This window comes from Chlamydotis macqueenii, chromosome W (genome assembly GCF_036417535.1).
Source record: "Chlamydotis macqueenii isolate bChlMac1 chromosome W, bChlMac1.mat, whole genome shotgun sequence".
NCBI classification, from domain to species: Eukaryota; Metazoa; Chordata; class Aves; order Otidiformes; family Otididae; genus Chlamydotis; species Chlamydotis macqueenii.
The window spans coordinates 17,221,257-17,240,294 of record NC_141592.1 but is presented as its reverse complement, the minus strand read 5'-3'; the positions used below and the strand labels follow the sequence as shown (position 1 = coordinate 17,240,294).

Sequence of the window (19,038 nt, the reverse complement as noted above, 5' to 3'; positions counted from 1 at the left end):
ACCATAAAACAAGAGGCTACAGAGCCCTATATGAAGTTCATAGATTGTTTAAATGAGGCTTTAGAACGCCAGGTAGATAATGCGGAAGCTTGATTTATATTGTTAAAACACCTGGCAGTTGCTAATGCAAACCAAAGTTGTAAAAGGCTATTGTCCTCTTTACTGGCAACAAATCCTGGTGCCTCAATAGCTCAAATGATAGAGGTGTGTAATGTGGTAGGGACCCATGGATGGCAAATGGCTCAAGCGTTTGCTGCTTGTCAACAGGGCGCATCCCGACCTCGAACATGTTATGATTGTGGACAGCCAGGGCATTTGCAAAGGGACTGCCCTAGAAGTCCCAAAATATACCCTCCAGGTAACAAGGGGAGATATTATGTGGAATACCGTAACTCAAAATTTGCCCATAATCAGGAAAACCACAAGCTGAGTGCCGCAGGGAGGCGCGCGCAGACAACAAATGCTCCTCGGAACACTCCTCAGGAACCACATGTGTGGATGGGCATAAGCGAGTCACAACCCTCGAGTCAGGCACCCGAGGAAGCGCAGGGCCGGCCGCGCAGGTGCGGTGAGGAGGCGCATCAGAGCTGTAGCCGGGCCAGATCGCAGCCAGTGGAAAGAGCCCATTCCACAATGATGATTGCTGACATGGATGCTGTTGAGGCTGAGAATCAGGTGGAATTAGAAGAGATGTACTGTTACAAAAGGAAGTGATCAAATTGTAATTGATGGATTAATTGACACTGGAGCTGACATAACAATGGCTAAACAGGACTGGCCATCCACTTGGGGGGCTGGTATGGCAGTACCTACGGTAACGGGAGTAGGAGGAGGAGTTACTGCACCAAGACAGAGTAAGATATTGGTACATGTTAATGGCCCAGATAATAGTGTGGGCACTGTGCAGCCTTTGATACTACCCATTCCTGTTACCTTATGGGGTAGGGATCTTCTTGCTCAATGGGGAATGCCATTACAAAATTTATCGTAATGGCCACTGGTGAAGAGCAGCTTACCCAAAAGTTGACATGGCTTACAGATACCCCTGTCTGGGTTGACCAGTGGCTATTGGCAAAAGAAAAGCTGCATCATTTGAATGAATTAGTTGATGAGAAATTGCGACTTGGACACATAAGGCCAACACACAGTCCCTGGAATACACCTGTATTTGTAATACAGACAAATCGGGCAAGTGGTGACTCTTACAGGATTTAAGGGCAGTAAATTCAGTAATTGAGGATATGGGACCTTTGCAACAAGGGTTACTGTCTCCTTCAATGATACCTCGTCACTAGAGTATTACCGTAATTGATTTGAAAGATGGTTTTTTCACCATACGTTCCAGTTTTGGTGGGTGAGGGGAGGCCTAAGGTGGTAGCTTCTATAGGAAACTGCTAGAAGTCGCTCCCCTTTGTTCAGTGGACTTGGCCGGACCTAGGGCAGATCTGCTGCTGGCCAAGGCCGAGCCAATTGGTAGCAGAATGTCCCGTGATACTACATCTGCTATGGGGTAACGTTAGCAGGGCTGCATGTATGCAGGAGGGGCAGTCTGCGGTGATTCGCGCACTAGGCGCGGATAGGTCCATGGGCGCAGGGGGCAGGTGCATCCACGTACATGGTGGGCACGGATAGATCCATGGGCGCAGGGGCAGGTGTGTTCACGTGCGTAGCGGGTGTATGGGTATTTAACCCTGTGTTGCGCAGCATTAAATTGAAGGCTTGGCTTGACAGTATCCGTGTGATGCCCTGCTTTCCCCGGGGCGGGGCTCTGGTGCGTCCTGGGTTGGTTTGCTGGCAAGTGGTGACCCCGCCGTGATTCCCCAGGATGGGATCCCGATAGAGGGAGGGTCTGTAAGTTGTCGTGCAGCGACAACCGGTGACCCCCGACGTGTCAGAAGGTGACATGTGGCTGCGGGGCGGTTCTGGTCCGGGCAGGTTTGAGTTGTGGCCGCGGGGTGGTCGTGCCTGCCTGCTGTTAGGATGGCATCCATCCAGGATACAGTGAAGGTGTTGGGAAAAGAGGTAAATGGTCCGGTGCATAGGGCACCGTTGACGAAAGGCTTGATTAGCAAGCCGGGAGAGGTGATGGACGTGGCGCGGTTACAGGCGGCGGGGAAAGAGCCGTCGGAAGGGGAGGGGGACGAACGGGGTCGAGACGGCGCGGAGGGGATGGGGGTGGCGCTCCGGTGGTCTGCCCGGTTCGGCCGAGAGCCTCTGACAGTGATAAAGGGGCGATGGAGTTTAGGTGTGCTCCCCCGTGTGTTGCGCCTTGCTTGCCGGGGGGGCCTGGGCCGAGGGGGCGGCCCCCCGGATGCGAGGACGCGGGGGTGCCCTCTGTCTCTCCTTCTACCCTGTCGGCTCCACCGCTTGTGGATTCGCGGAGGGGTGATACCGGCTTGCCACCTCTCCCTGAGGATTCCTGGGTTGCGGACAGGGGAGGGGGCAGCGAAGCGGGAGCAGTGGACGCTTTAATCCGCAGGTTCCAGCGGTTGGCGGCGGAGGTACAAAAAACACTGAGTAAAGTAGAGGGGTCGGCGCGGGAAGCGGAAGCAGCGGCTGAACAGAAAACAGGTAGTGGATTAACGGATTGGACGTTGATTGCTAAGAATTGCGTATTGGAAGGGGTATCTCTAGGACCATCACGTGGAGACGGGGGTATAATGGTGTGCCCAGTGTCACAGGGGCAGCAGGGGCGGCAGCGGAGCCCGTTGGATTACAAGTTATTCAGGGAGTGGCAGAAGGCGGTGAAGGAGGAAGGTGTTAATGGGGTGGCGGCTCGAGCGATCTTGGATGTGATCTGGGCAGCAAACCCGCTTCCTTTTGATTGTAGGCAGCTGGCTAGAGCGGTTTTTACAGCCCCCCAAATGGTGCTGTGGGAGGCTGCGTTAAAGGAGGAAGCGGACAAGGTGGTTTTAGAAGCTTTAGACCCGAATCACCCCCTGCACGGGATTACTGTGGAAAGGATTCTAGAGTCAGGTAACTTTGCTGATCCGGCCGCACAGGCTAATATGCGGGGCAGGGATATCCACGCCGCTGCGCGGGTGGCATTCGCAAAAAAGGGTAAATGTGAGGGCAAAAGGCAGCCATACACTCGGGTGAGGCAGGGCGTAGGGGAGTCGTATACCTCTTTCTTGGAAAGGCTATAGAAGGCGATTGAGAATTCCAATTTACCAGAGAATGTGAAACCTATAGTCGCGAAAGAGTTAGCTAAACAGAATGCAAATGAGGTAACTCAACAAGTTTTGGCGCAATTGCCTGGGGATGCAGGTGTGGCGCAGATGATGAAGCGGGTTATGGAGGCAGAAGTATTGCAGCAATCAAAACCGCTCATTGCAGCAGTTTCAGCTATGCGATCACCCCCCGCAGGCCCCACCTGCTTTGGTTGTGGGGCTGTAGGACATTTCAAGTGGCAGTGTCCTTCGGGGACTGATCAGGGGATAGAACTTACAGGTGGCCAGAACAGGAGATGTTTTCGATGTGGGCGGGGTGGACATCTTGCCAAACAGTGTCTGCAGCCATGCTTGGCCAGAGGGCAGTCAGCTGAGCCGGGACCGCCGCTGTGGGCGAGCTGTGAGGGGGGCAAGCGGGGAGAGGCTCGGCAGTGGTTGCCTCTCAGGCGAGCCCGGTGCCGGGAGAAACGGCGGGCGGAGGCCGGTTTCTGTCACGGTTGCCGTGGGCGGGCTCGCCCGGTGACTCGGTGGACCCAGGTATATGCTTCAGAGATGTCCAGCAAGCTGAAAAGCCATCCTGCTGAAAATGGAGAGCATCCCAAGAGAAAAACGGAAAACGGAACGGACAGCATGGCTGCCTCAGCCCTTAGCACCTACACCCCAGAAGAAATGGTACAGCAGATGAAAGAACTCATCACTGAGAGCAATGAGTTAAAAGAAGCCATGAAGTTGCATAACCAAGCTATGAATGACCAGTATGAGGAACTTTCCATTTGTTGAGAGAAAAAGAAGAAAGAAGAACGAGAATTTTATGAGCTAAAGTTTAAGGAAGTTAAGCAGTGCTTGCTAGACAAGTGCATGGAAAATGAAAAGCTACAACACCACCTTCAGAACTTAAAGGAAAGAGAAGGAGCTGAAATGGAGGGCTGCATGGCTCCTGAGAAGGAAATGAGGCAGCTGATATCCCAGGTGCAACGGCTCCAGGCTGAGAAGGCCAATATGCTAGGCATCATTTCAGAACTGCAGGTCAAGCTGAACATCTCAGCAGAGGATTCCTTTGTGGAGATTGGGATGAACTGTGGTGGTTTAGCCCGGATCACCACACAGTTTCTTATTCACCCTCCCCCTACCCAGTGGGACGGGGGAGAGAAATTGGGAAGAAAGGAAAACTTGTGGGTTGAGATAAAAACAGTTTACTAAAAATACTAAAAACTACAAAGCTAACAGGATATAAGGATATTAATATCTACAAAATATACAAAATGAACAATGTACAATTTCTCACCACCTGATGTCCGAATGACCGACGCAGCCCGTCCTGAGCAGCGATCACAGGAACAACACCGAGCAGCAAGCAAAGAGGGGGGGAGAGCAAGCTAGCAAGGTAGAGGGAACGATGCCAGCAAGCAAGAGAGAAGAAAAGGATGCCAAGGGTGCCCAAACGGATACCCAACAAGAATGACCGAACAGAAAAGGAATACCCCCTCCCATGGGCAACCCCCACTTATATACTGAGCATGACGTTTATGGCATGGAATACTCTCTTTGGCCAGTTTGGATCAATTATTCTGTGTCCTTCGCCCAGCTACGTGACGCACTTTTACAACCAGATGCTCTAACCGGGCAGCAATATCTTGCCACAATGTGGCAGCTCAGATAGGTTTGCCCCTACGCTGCCAGTTGCTCTGCTTTCATTGCTTTAACCACACCCACAGGGTGTTTTGCCACCATCCATGAGTCAGTGTAGAGATAGAGCTTTGGCCATTTTTCCCGTTCAGCAATGTCTAAAGCCAGCTGGATGGCTTTCACCTCCGCAAACTGACTTGATTCACCTTGGCCTTCAGTGGCTTCTGCCACTCGTCGTGTAGGACTCCACACAGCAGCTTTCCACTTCCGATGTTTTCCTACAATACGACAGGATCCATCAGTGAACAGAGCATATCGCCTCTCATTTTCTGGGACGTTATTGTCTGGTGGGGCTTCTTCAGCACGTGTCACCTCTTCCTCTGGTGGCATTCCAAAATCTTTGCCTTCTCGCCAATCTGTGATTACTTCCAAGATTCCTGGGCGATTGGGGTTTCCTATTCGGGCTCGCTGTGTGATCAGTGCGACCCATTTACTCCACGTGGCATCAGTTGCATGATGCATAGAGGGGACCTTCCCTTTGAACATCCAGCCCAGCACTGGCAGTCGGGGTGCCAGGAGGAGCTGTGCTTCAGTACCAATCACTTCTGAAGCAGCTCGAACTCCTTCGTTTGCTGCCAGTATCTCTTTTTCAGTTGGAATATAGCGGTCCTCGGATCCTCTATATCCCCGGCTCCAAAAGCCTAGGGGTTGACCTCAAGTCTCTCCTGACGTTCTCTGCCAAAGACTCCAGGTAGGGCCATTCTCCCCGGCTGTGGTGTAGAGGATGTTTTTCACATCTTGCCCTGTCCGGACTGGCCCAAGGGCTACTGCATGAACGATCTCCTGTTTAATTTGTTAAAAGGCTTGTCGTTGTTCAGGGCCCCATTTAAAATCATTCTTCTTTCGAGTCACTTCATAGAGAGGGCTTACAATCATACTGTAATTTGGAATATGCATTCTCCAGAAACCCACAACGCCCAAGAAAGCCTGTGTTTCCTTTTTGTTAGCTGGTGGAGCCATAGCTGTTATTTTGTTGACCACATCCATTGGAATGTGTCGACGTCCATCTTGCCATTTTACTCCTAAAAACTGGATCTCTTGTGCAGGCCCCTTGACTTTGCTTTGTTTTATTGCAAAACCAGCTTTCAAAAGGATTTGGATTATTTTTCTCCCCTTTTTCAAAAACTTCTGCTGCTGTGTTGCCCCATACGATGATGTCAACAATGTATTGCAGGTGCTCTGGAGCTCCACCCTTTTCTAGTACAGTCTGGATCAGTCCATGGCAAATGGTGGGGCTGTGTTTCCACCCCTGGGGCAGTCGATTCTAGGTATACTGGACCCCCCTCCAACTGAAAGCAAACTGTGGCCTGCATTCTGGTGCCAAAGGAATGGAGAAGAACGCATTGGCAATATCGATGGTGGCATACCACTTGGCTGCTTTTGACTCCAGTTCATATTGAAGTTCTAGCATGTCCGGCACGGCAGCGCTCATTGGTGGTGTAACCTCATTTAGGCCACGATAGTCCACTGTTAGTCTCCACTCTCCATTAGATTTTCTCACTGGCCATATGGGACTGTTAAAGGGCGAGCAGGACTTGCTGATCACTCCCTGGCTCTCCAGTCGACGAATCAGCTTGAGGATGGGGATTATGGAGTCTCGGTTGGTGCGATATTGCCACCGGTGCACTGTGGTGGTAGCAATTGGTACCTGTTGTTCTTCAACCTTTAGCTTTCCCACAATGGAAGGGTCCTTTGAAAGTCTGGGCAAGATGGACAGCTGTTTATTTGTCTCCACAGTGGCTATACCAAAACCCCACCGGTGCCCTTTTGGGTCTTTGAAATACCCACTCCTGAGGTAATCCATACCAAGAATGAATGCATGGAGCATCTGGGCCAGTCACTATGGGGTGCTTTTGCCACTCATTCCCAGTCAAATTTACTTCAGCCTCCAATACAGTCAGCTCTTGGGATCCTCCTGTCACTCCAGAAATACAAATGGGTTGTGCCCCTTTATAGCTTGATGGTATTAGGGTACACTGTGCACCAGTGTCTACTAGAGCTTTATACTTCTATGGGTCTGTGCCAGGCCATTTAATCCATACAGTCCAATAAACTCTGTCCCTCTCCTCCACCTGGCTGGAGGCAGGGCCCCTCTAGTCCTGTTTATAATATTTTTTATTCACTTTCTGTGAATATGAATCAGAAGTTCCTTCCATAGGATCAGAGGTGAGATCAGCCCTTCTACGCTGTCTGGGGAACTGTCCACTGGAGACTGGAGCAGCAAATTGCCTGGAAGATCTTCCCTTTGTGATTGTTTTACCTTGCAACTCACGTACATGTGCCTCTAGGGCCGAGGTAGGCTTTCCATCCCACTTCCTCATATCCTCTCCTTGGTCACGCAAGGTAAACCATAGGTCATCTCGTCACGTATACCGTCTCCCTTGAGCAGGAGGAGGATGAGGTCTTCTTCTAATAGCTGAGATATTAGTCTGTGCAGGTGGGGAGCAAGAATCTTTGAGTTTCTGACACACCTCATATTTTTTTCTAACAGTTTTTCAAACTGGCTTTCAGATTTTTCAGTCAGTCTTTCTACAGCTGAGATGCAGGCCCGCATTGGGGAAGAGAGATTGTCTTCATATTGTCGGAGCTGGTTAGCCACTGCACGTACTGGTGGCATCTCATCATTTTTCCAACTCATTGCTGCCAATGAGTTGGCATACGATGATGGTGCACTCTGTACAAATTTCCGCCACATGGGCCGGGTACATTCAATTTCATCTGGATCTACAGCTGTCCATGGGTCATTGGCGTAGTTCAGCCCCCACGGGGACCAGACTATGCAGTCTCTCTCTCACTCCCCCCACTCTCCGAGAGAATAGGAGGAGATTTGGCAAACAAAAGAAAACCAGAAAAAAACACATGGGTTGAGACTGAACAAAAAATAAATTTAACAGTAATGACAGAAGAAAACAAAACAGTGATGGAACACAAATACAGTACAATAGCTCACAACAGATCTCCACAGCCAGTCTCTTCCAAGTAGCAGGGAGACTCCCTTCAGCACCCTCCTCACTTATATACTGAGCATGATGCCACATGGGATGGAATAGCCCTTCGGCTAATTTGGGTAAATTAACCCCAGCTGTTAGCTAATTAGTTAACTATCCCAGCCATAGGGGCTACCAGCTCCAGTTCTCCACCCAGCTCAGGTAAATATTAACTCTATCCTAGCCAGAACCAGGACATTATCCACCCCTTATTCCATACCATCTACATCATGCCCAGATCCTACACTTTCCAATTAATCATCAACTTTTTCTTCCTTTTATCTACTTGTATGCATACACACAGATGTAACTCTCTTAGTCCATGGCCCTTCCCTTCAAAAGGTCTGTTGAGTTTATCCAGTCCATAACTTTGGGCCCCATCTGTCATAACAGTCTCTCAGCATAGGACAGATGACGCAGTGTTTCCTCAGGTGGTCTGTCTGGTACAAGTGATTTAGCAAGTTCATAGTCTGCAGACTGAAGATCTGTTGGTAGGTTCTAGTAGCAAGAGCCAGTTCTGGTTGCATCACTGCTGCAATTTTTCCTATTTTATCAAAGTTCGTTCTTTGTTGGTCTAGATGATTTTACTATAATACTTTTGACACAACCTAAGTCTCTCAGGGCGTGGAGCAGGAAGAAGCAAGGAGGGACACATAATAGCTAGATAATGACATACAGTACTGTATAGTAACCGACATCAAGCACTTCAAATTATTGGCTCTTTTTACCTAAAATTAGATCTCCTTGAGGTACACATCGGACACTCCCATCCTCCTGCATTACCCACCAAGTACACCCAGGTCCTTGAGCAAAAGCAATCCCATGCATGGGTTTGCCTTTGCCCAAGGGAGAAATGACCCAGACTGTCTTCCCCAGTAAATTCCTTACATGCACCACAGGGACTTTATCCCCTTCTACAGTATGTAGAAGTTCAGATTGGGTAGGGCCAGCTCGATTGGTGGATCCCTGAGTGTTGACTAGCCAAGTGGCTTTTGCTAAATATTTATCCCAATTTTTGAAGGTTCCACCACCCATTGCTTTCAGTGTAGTTTTCAGCAGCCCATTATACCTTTCAATTTTTCCAGAGGCTGGTGCATTTTAAGGGATGTGGTATACCCACTTGATGCCATGCTCTTTGGCCCAGGTGTCTATGAGGTTGTTTCAGAAGTGGGTACCATTGTCTGATTCAATTCTTTCTGGAGTGCCATGTCACCATAAGACTTGTTTCTCAAGGCCCAGGATGGTGTTTCAGGCAGTGGCATGGGGTAGAGGATATGTTTCCAGCCATCCAGTGGTTGCTTCCACCATTTTAAGTACATAGCGCTTGCCTTGGCGAGTTTGTGGGAGTGTGATGTAATCAATTTGCCAGGCCTCTCCATATTTATACTTCAGCCATCATCCTCCATACCACAGAGGCTTTAACCGCTTGGCTTGTTTGATTGCAGCACATATTTCACATTCAAGGATAACCTGTGCAATAGTGTCCATGGTTAAATCCACCCCTCGATCACAAGCCCATTTGTATGTTGCATCTCTTCCCTGATGGCCTGAGGTATCATGGGCCCACAGAGCTAAAAATAGTTCACCCTTATGCTGCCAGTGCAGATCCACCTGAGCCACTTCAATTTTAGCAGCTTGATCCACTTGCTGGTTGTTTTGATGTTCTTCAGTGGCCTGACTCTTGGGTCCATGGGCATCTACGTGACGTACTTTTACAACCAGATGCTCTAACCGGGCAGCAATATCTTGCCACAATGTGGCAGCCCAGATAGGTTTGCCCCTACGCTGCCAGTTGCTCTGCTTCCATTGCTTTAACCATCCCCACAGAGCATTTGCCACCATCCATGAGTTGGTGTAGAGATAGAGCACAGGCCATTTTTCCCGTTCAGCAATGTTTAAAGCCAGCTGGATGGCCTTCACCTCCGCAAACTGACTCGATTCACCTTGTCCTTCAGCAGCTTCTGCAACTCGTCGTGTAGGACTCCACACAGCAGCTTTCCACTTCCGATGTTTTCCTACAATACGACAGGACCCATCAGTAAATAGGGCATACTGCTTCTCATTTTCTGGGAGGTTGTTATATGGTGGGGCCTCTTCAGCACGCATCACCTCTTCCTCTGGTGGCTTTCCAAAATCTTTGCCTTCTGGCCAGTCTGTAATTACTTCTAATATGCCTGGGCGATTGGGGTTTCCTATTCGGGCCCGCTGTGTAAGCAGTGCAACCCACTTGCTCCATGTAGCATCCGTTGCATGATGCGCAGAGGGGACCCTTCCTTTGAACATCCAGCCCAGCACTGGCAGTCGGGGTGCCAGGAGGAGCTGTGCTTCAGTACCAATCACTTCTGAAGCAGCTCGAACTCCTTCGTATGCTGACAGGATTTCTTTTTCGGTTGGAGTATAGCAGGCCTCAGATCCTTTATATCCCTGGCTCCAAAACCCAAGGGGTCAACCACAGGTTTCCCCTGGCACTTTCTGCCAGAGACTCCAGGTAGGGCCATTCTCCCCAGCTGCGGTGTAGAGCACATTTCTTACCTCTTGCCCTGTCCGAACTGGCCCGAGAGACACCACATGAACAATTTCTTGTTTAATTTGTTCAAAAGCCTGCTGTTGTTCAGGGCCCCATTTGAAATCATTCTTCTTTCGGGTGACTTCATAGAGAGGGCTTACAATCATACTATAATTTGGAATATGCATCCTCCAGAAACCCACAACGCCCAGGAAAGCTTGTGTTTCCTTTTTGTCAGTTGGTGCAGCCATAGCTGTTATTTTGTTGACTATATCTCTTGGAATCTGACGACGCCCATCTTGCCATTTTATCCCCCGAAACTGTATCTCTCTTGCAGGTCCTTTCACCTTACATCATTTTATGGCAAACCCAGCTTTCAGGAGGATTTTAATTATTTTCTCCCCTTTTTGAAAAGCTTCTGCTGCTGTGTTGCCCCATACGATGATGTCATCAATGTACTGCAGGTGCTCTGGAGCACCACCCTTTTCCAGTGCAGTCTGGATCAGCCCATGGCAGATGGTGGGGCTGTGTTTCCACCCCTGGGGCAGTCGATTCCAAGTATACTGGACCCCCCTCCAAGTGAAAGCAAACTGTGGCCTGCATTCTGGTGCCAATGGGATTGAAAAAAAACCGCATTGGCAATATCAATGGTGGCATACCACTTGGCTGCCTTGGATTCTAGTTCATACTGAAGTTCTAACATGTCCGGCACAGCAGCACTCAGTGGTGGTGTTACCTCATTCAGGCCACAGTAGTCCACTGTTAACCTCCACTCTCCACTTGATTTTCTCACTGGCCATATGGGACTGTTAAAAGGTGAGCAGGACTTGCTGATCACTCCCTGGCTCTCCAGCTGATGAATCAGCTTATGGATGGGGATCAGGGAGTCTCGGTTGGTGCGATACTGCTGCCGGTGCACAGTTGTGGTAGCAATTGGCACCTGTTGTTCTTCAACCTTCAGCAACCCCACAATGGAAGGATCCTCTGACAGACCAGGCAAGGTGGACAACTGTATAATTTCCTCCATCTCTAAAGCACCTACACCAAAAGCTCACCGATACCCTTTTGGGTCCTTGAAATATCCCCTTCTGAGGTAATCTATACCAAGAATGCATGGAGCATCTGGGCCAGTCATTATGGGGTGCTTTTGCCACTCATTCCCTGTCAGGCTCACTTCAGCCTCCAATACAGACAGCTGTTGGGATCCTCCTGTCACTCCAGAAATACAAATGGGTTCTGCCCCATTATATCTTGATGGCATCAAGGTACCATCAAGGTACATTGTGCACCAGTATCCACTAGAGCTTTATACTCTTGTGGGTCTGACGTGCCAGGCCATTGGATCCACACAGTCCAATAAACTGTTATCCCTCTCCTCCACCTGGCTGGAGGCAGGGCCTCTCTAATCCTGGCCACAGTATTCATTGTTCATTTCTTTTAAGTATGCACAAGAGGTCCCTTCAAGAGGGTCAGAACTAAAGCTATTCCTTCTACTCTGCCTATTGGAGACTGTTGCAACAATTTTCCGGGGAGAACTTCTATTTGCAATGGTTTTTCCACGCAACTCACGTACCCGTGCCTCTAGGGCAAAGGTAGGCTTCCCATCCCACTCCCTCATGTCCTCTCCTTGGTCACGCACGTTAAAGCACAGGGTACCCCGCCACGTATACCATCTCTCTTGAGCAGGGAAACGTTTACTCCTAATAGCTGAAATATTGTCCCGTACCGGTGGGGAATGGGACATATCTGCTTTGAATTGCTGGAACTCCTGGGATAGTTTCTCCACAGCTGAGACACAGGCCCATAGGGAGAAAGACAGGCTTTCCTTGTACTGCCAGAGGCAGCCAGCCAGTTCATCCACTGTTTCTTCCTCTCCATCTTTCCAAGTCATAACTGCCAATGAGTTGGCATATAATGATGGTGCACTTCGAACAAACTTCCGCCACATTTGTCGTGTGCACCTGACTTCATCTGGATCCTTAGGTAACTGATCATTGTCCAGGTCATCATAAATGACCTCCAGCACAGCTAATTCCCTCAGGTACTGGATACCCTTCTCCATGGTAGCCCACTTGCCTGGATGACACATTATATCCTCCTTGAAAGGATACCTCTCCTTCACACCTGACAGGAGTCGCCTCCAGAGGCTGAGGGCTTGTGTCCGTTTTTCAACTGCTTTGTCAGTGCTTGCTTCTCTAGAAATGGATCCCAGTTGCCTAGCTTCTCTGCCCTCTAATTCCAAGCTATTGGCCCCATTATCCCAGCACCGCAGCAGCCAGCTGATAATGTGCTTCCCCAGGATAATGGCTGAAATCTTTTCCCATGTCTCGCAGCTTGCTCAGGGATAGAAATCGGGTGCTCACTGTCTCCTTTAGGAGTTCTTCCTCTGAGGAAGGGCCTGCCTGCCGAGTTCTTCCTGGGCATGAAGCAAATAAACCTTCCTCTTCTTCCTCCTGCTCCGTCCTAGAAGGGGCTTCTTCATCCCTCACTAAACGAGCTGACTTCCGCTTCCAAGTCTTCTTGTATACAGGGGCAACTGATACTAGCACGGGTTCACCCTCTGATTCAGCTGCAATGCCTGTTGCTGGAGTTTGAGTCCCTACATTGCAGGTCAGTTTGTTCTCCCTCATACCATGCCACGTATTACTATCTTGCCTTAGGGTAAATGTCAGGAGGAGATTCCCAAAAAGTGGGTTTGCAGCCCTAGACAAGACTTGGCACACATTCAAGATACATAACAACAACATCATAGTGGCTTGAATATCCCCCAGATCTTCAAAGTTCTCAAGAAGTGGTTTAACTACCCTGGAAGTGAAAGAATTCAGAAAGCTGTCCGCATAGGAATACCAATTTATCTCTAAGGCCATTGATATTACCATGTCATAGATAGATATGGCATAGTATAACAGAAGGATAATTCTCATCATTTTCCCTGAGGTGATAAACACCACCACTGGGAACACATAGTACATATAGGAGCGTAGACAATACAACAACATAACCAACCACTGCAACATCTTGACCAATAACTGACAACCAATACAACAAGCATGTATAAACAAATTTGTTTCAAGCAAAAAAAAGAAATCAGATCTGTTATTATCTCAATCCTTCGTGCCCCACATTGGGCGCCAAAATAACTGTCGTAGTTCAGCCCCAACAGGGACCAGACTACGCAGTCTCTCTCTCACTCCCCCCACTCTCCGAGAGAATAGGAGGAGATTTGACAAACAAGAGAAAACCAGAAGAAAAAAAAACCAAACACGTGGATTGAGATTGAACAAAAAGTAATTTTAACAGTAATGACAGAAGAAAACAAAACAGTGATGGAACACAAATACAGTATAATAGCTCACAACAGATCTCCACAGCCAGTCTCTTCCAAGTAACAGGGAGACTCCCTTCAGCACCCTCCTCACTTATATACTGAGCATGATGTCAGATGGGATGGAATAGCCCTTTGGCTAATTTGGGTAAATTAACCCCAGCTGTTAGCTAATTAGTTAACTATCCCAGCCATAGGGGATACCAGCTTCAGTTCTCCACCCAGCTCAGGTAAATATTAACTCTATCCTAGCCAGAACCAGGACAGTCATCCAGGTTATGATAAATCAGCTCCCAAACAGCTAATGCCCTCAGAAACTGGATACCTCTCTCCGTGGTGGTCCACTTGCTTGGGTGGCATACAATATCTTCCTTAAAGAAATACCTGTCCCTCACACCTGACAGGAGTCTCCTCCAGAGGCTGCAGGCTGCTGACTCTCTTCCAATTGCCCTGTCAATGGCCACTTCCCTAGACAGGGATCCCAGCTGCCTGGCTTCCCTGCCTTCTAATTCCAGGCTACTGGCCCCTCTGTTCCAGCATCGGAGCAACCAGGTGACAAGTTGCTGTCGTGGTTTTGTTGGTGAGGGGGGGCCTAAGGTGGTAGCTTCTGTAGGAAACTGCTAGAAGTCGCTCCCCTTTGTTCAGGGGACTTGGCCAGGCCTAGGGCGGACCCACTGCTGGCCAAGGCCGAGCCAACTGGTAGCAGAATGTCTCGTGATAACGCCTCTGCGATAACGTATTTAAGAATGGGAAAACAGAAAAAAAAGAGAGGAGAGAAGATGTGAAGAAGCTGAGCGGGGGCAGAGGTGCAGAGGGGGAGGCGCAGGCCTCATGGGCCTTGCAGGCCTCACCCTCTGGCCTCTCGCCAGGTGGCCGACTGGGCCCAACTTGGTCCGGCCTGGCTGCAAGAAGTGGAGAGGAGATGAGATATGATATGAATAAGATGTAAAAAAGATACTGAGAGACATCTACCAGCCTGTTGTGAGGAACGGCTGCAGACGCCAAGGTCAGTGAAGAAGGAGGGGGAGGAGTAATGTGGCTCCTGGCCAAGATTCCCCTGCAGCCTGTGGTAACGACCATGGTGGAGCAGGTTGTCCCCCTGCAGCCCATGGAGGTCCACGAAGGAGCAGAGATCCACTTGGAGCCCGTGAAGGACCCCACACCGGGGGAGGTGGAGGCCTGAAGGAGGCTGTGGCCCGTGGAGGGCCCGCTGGGACAGCTGTTCTGAAGGGACTGCACCCATGGAAGAGATGACCCACGCCGGAGCAGTTCCACGAAGGACTGTGGCGTAGGGGTGGGACCCCACAACGCAGCAGGGGAGGAATGTGAGGAGTTCTTCCCCCAACCATGAAGCAGCGGCGTGAAACAACATGTGATGAACTGACCACAACCCCCATTCCCTCTTTCCCCCTGTGCCGCTCGGGAGGGGAAGGTAGTAGAGATAATGTTAAGCTCGGGAAGAGGGAGGGGTGGGGGGAGGCTATCTTGTTCCCTGTCTCATTCTCCTGCTAATTTTAGAAAATAAATGAATAGTTTTCCCCAAGTCGAGTCTGTTTTGCCCGTGACGGTAACTTTAAGGATTTCTCCCTGTCCTTATCTCAAACCTCGAGCCGTTTTTCCTTATATTTTCTCTCCCTGTTTTTCTCGGAAGGTGGGAGGAGTGAGAGAGAGACTGCGTAGTCTGGTTCGATCGGGGCTGAACTACGACAGTTGCTCACCTTGATTACGGCTGAAATCTTTTCGCATATCTCGCAGCTCACTCAGGGATAGGGACCGGGTGACTACCTCCCCTTCTGTGTCTCCCTGATCATGTGATGGGCCTGGTTCATCATCATCTTTCACTATGCAAACTGATTTTTTGGTGTATTTCTTATGTACAGGGGCAACTGATACTGGTGTAGATGATTGGTTTTTCGGTTTCTCTTTGGTACTGCTTGCTGAGGTTTGAGTAGCCACAGTGTCTGGCATGGGGGCTGAAGCAATTGCAGTGCCCATAGCAGGGGCTGGGGTAGCTGCAGCGCCTGCCGTAGCGGCTAAAGTAGCTGCAGTATTTGTAGCAAGAGTTTGAGTAGCCACAGTGTCTGTTGTGGGGATTGGAGGAGCCATAATAGTTTTAAAAAACTGTTTAAACTTAATCAATATCTAGATCTGAGATAGCTGCAAGAGACTTGTCACCATGAACACGGTGGTAGGGGTATCAAAAGGGTATTCAAAATTCTCAAAAGCTGTTGAAATTAGCTTGGTGAGGTGGGGAAAGCTGTAAACAGATGTTCCCCCTGCGGCCTGGCTTCCCGGAACAAAACAACAGGTATAGTTCCAAACAACGCCCACAAGATGGCTCCCGAAATACCCGGGTGGAGCTGCCTCTGCCTCCTCGGTCTGCACACTGCCCGCCGCCATTGAGTACAGATATGAAAATGGTCCTGTTACCAGCAATCTCACTAAACAAATCAGTGCCGCATAGCAAAGCAGAACGATACCTTTGATCCAACACACATCATTGATAAAGCGTGCACAAACACCGACAAACAGAAAATACGGCAAGTAGGGTGCTATCCAATAAAGCTCTAAAAACAACTGCGAGAACAAATAAAACAACATTGTGCCCAGCGATGACCAAACCGGCTTAATGAACACTTGTAACAAATCTGTTTTCAACACACTGTGTTCAAACCTGTCCTTATCTCAACCCTTCAGGACTGACCGGGGCTTGAACCTTGGATCCTCAGACTAAGGTCTGATGATCTCACAACTGATCTAGTGAGGCCCCTTTGTGCCCCACGTTGGGCGCCAAAAAGACTGTGGTGGTTTAGCCCGGATCACCACACAGTTTCTTATTCACCCTCCCCCTACCCAGTGGGACGGGGGAGAGAAATTGGGAAGAAAGGAAAACTTGTGGGTTGAGATAAAAACAGTTTACTAAAAATACTAAAAACTACAAAGCTAACAGGATATAAGGATATTAATATCTACAAAATATACAAAATGAACAATGTACAATTTCTCACCACCCGATGTCCAAATGACTGACGCAGCCTGTCCTGAGCAGCGATCACAGGAACAACACGGAGCAGCAAGCAAAGGGGGGAGAGCAAGCTAGCAAGGTAGAGGGAACGATGCCAGCAAGCAAGAGAGAAGAAAAGGATGCCAAGGGTGCCCAAACGGATACCCAACAAGAATGACCGAACAGAAAAGGAATACCCCCTCCCATGGGCAACCCCCACTTATATACTGAGCATGACGTTTATGGCATGGAATACTCTCTTTGGCCAGTTTGGATCAATTATTCTGTCTGTCTTTTGCCCAGCTTCCCGCATCTGCACGGTCATAGAATCATAGAATAGTTAGAGTTGGAAGGGACCTTCAACGGTCATCTAGTCCAACCCCCCTGCAAGAAGCAGGGACATCCCTGACTAGATCAGGTTGCTCAGAGCCTCATCCAACCTGGCCTTGACGAGACTTTAACGAGACTTGGAAAGCCAGACAGTGTCCTTGGTCTCATTAACAACAACTTGTATCATCAGAATGTTTTTATCAACATTCTTCACACATGAAATCCAAAACACACCAGCTACTGAGAAGAAAATTAACTCCATCCCTGCTGAAACCAGGACATGAACGAAGGAGAAATAAATAGAACTGCAAAGGAACATCAAGAGAATAGTGGTGAAATGACCAGTAACGTTGATATCTACGGCAGGAGCAAAACTGTCGACGAATCAAAGAATCTGCAATCTGAGGAGCTAATTGTAAGCCAACTGCTCTACTGCCTTAGAAATGAAACTCAGAAGAGGGAAGAACTTGAGAAGGAGCTGCAGAATCACAAAGAGAGACTGTCAAAACTGGAGAAGAAAACCAGCAACTGCCTGAAGAGTGGGACACAAACTGAACAGCAAGCAGAGGAGAGTTCAGAGGCTGTTGGCAGTGAAGTAGAAACTCTGAGTTTGCAAGTTTGTGCTCTGTTTCAAGAGCTTCAGGAAGCCCATGAGAAGGTAAAAGAAGCAGAATTGATTCAGAAGCAGCTTCAAGAAAAGTGCCAAGTACTGGAAAGAAAAAGCTCAGCTGCTGCATCAGAACTGGAGGAGAAGCAGCAGCTAATATACACCATCAAGAAGCTGGAACTTCAGGTGGAGAGCATGCAGGCAGAGGTCAAGCTGGAACAAGCCAAGGCACATGAAGAAAAGGCAAGATATAGTAGCTTGCAGGACACAAATAGCAAACTCCTTCCTGAACTCACCAAGGCAATGAAAGCCATGGATGAAATGAAACTCAAAGAACTGCACAGAGCGGATAAAGTTGTGGTGGAACAACTGAATGCAAAGGTGGAGTTGGCAGAACAAGCGCATGTGGCAAAGCAGCTCCAGATAGATGAAATGAAGCAGATAATTGCTAATTATTTGTTATTGACTGTGCCTTTTGATTTGAAAAACATTTATTTTTTTCTATGATGCTTTCAATTTAATTACTTGGGAAACACACCCATCAGTTTACTCGGGAATACAGCATAAGACTTTTGGCTATGTACTTAATAGAACTATAGATCAGTGGTTTAAGAAATTTTTATGTTTTGTTTTGGAAATTTCAACTTTAGGCTAGAATGATTCAGCATAGAGGGGGGTGGGGGTGGGGAGAGGTTGTCTTGTTCCCTTTCTCTTTGTCCTGCTTTGGTTTTGGTAATAGATAGTTTTCCCCAGGTCGAGTCTGTTTTGCCTGTGACGGTGGCTTTAAGGATTTCTTGCCGCGGCCGCTGCCAGGCGCGCCCCCCACCCCCCCACCCCACCCTCCCCCGCATCCGGCGGGGCGGGGGCAGCTTACCCAAAAACTGCCATGGTTACAGATACTCCCGTCTGAGTTGACCAGTGGCCTTTAGCAAGAGAAAAACTGCAACATTTGAATGAGTGAGCTGACGAGCAATTACAACTTGGACATCTAAAGCCAACAGACAGTTCCTAGAATACACCTGTGTTTGTAATACAGACAAATCGGGTAAATGACAACTCTTACAGGATTTAAGGGCAGTAAATTCAGTAATTGAAGATATGGGACCTTTGCAACAGGGGTTACCATCTCCTTCAAGGTACGAACTTTGTATAAGTGAAAAGATGAATCCCTCAATATTGTCTCAGATTCTGCCTATGTGGTCAATGTAATACAATGCGCTGAATGGACAACGTTAAAGGAAATTAATAATCCTTTGTTGTATGACCAGTTTAAAAAAAAAATGTTGGAGCGAAAATAATAATCTGGAAACAGGTAATTGGGAAGGACCATTCCCTCTTATGACGTGGGGGAAAGGATATGCTTGTGTCTCTACAGGAGCAGTGAACAAGTGGATCCCTGCACGATGGGTACAACCAGCGCTCT

At 48.7% G+C, this 19,038-nt stretch overlaps 1 pseudogene; it reads left to right on the top strand.

Annotated features, from left to right (window-relative positions):
* Positions 1-3,722: 3,722 nt before the first annotated feature.
* On the top strand, positions 3,723-18,122 carry LOC147596590 (optineurin-like; annotated as a pseudogene).
* The last annotated feature ends 916 nt before the right edge of the window (positions 18,123-19,038 follow it).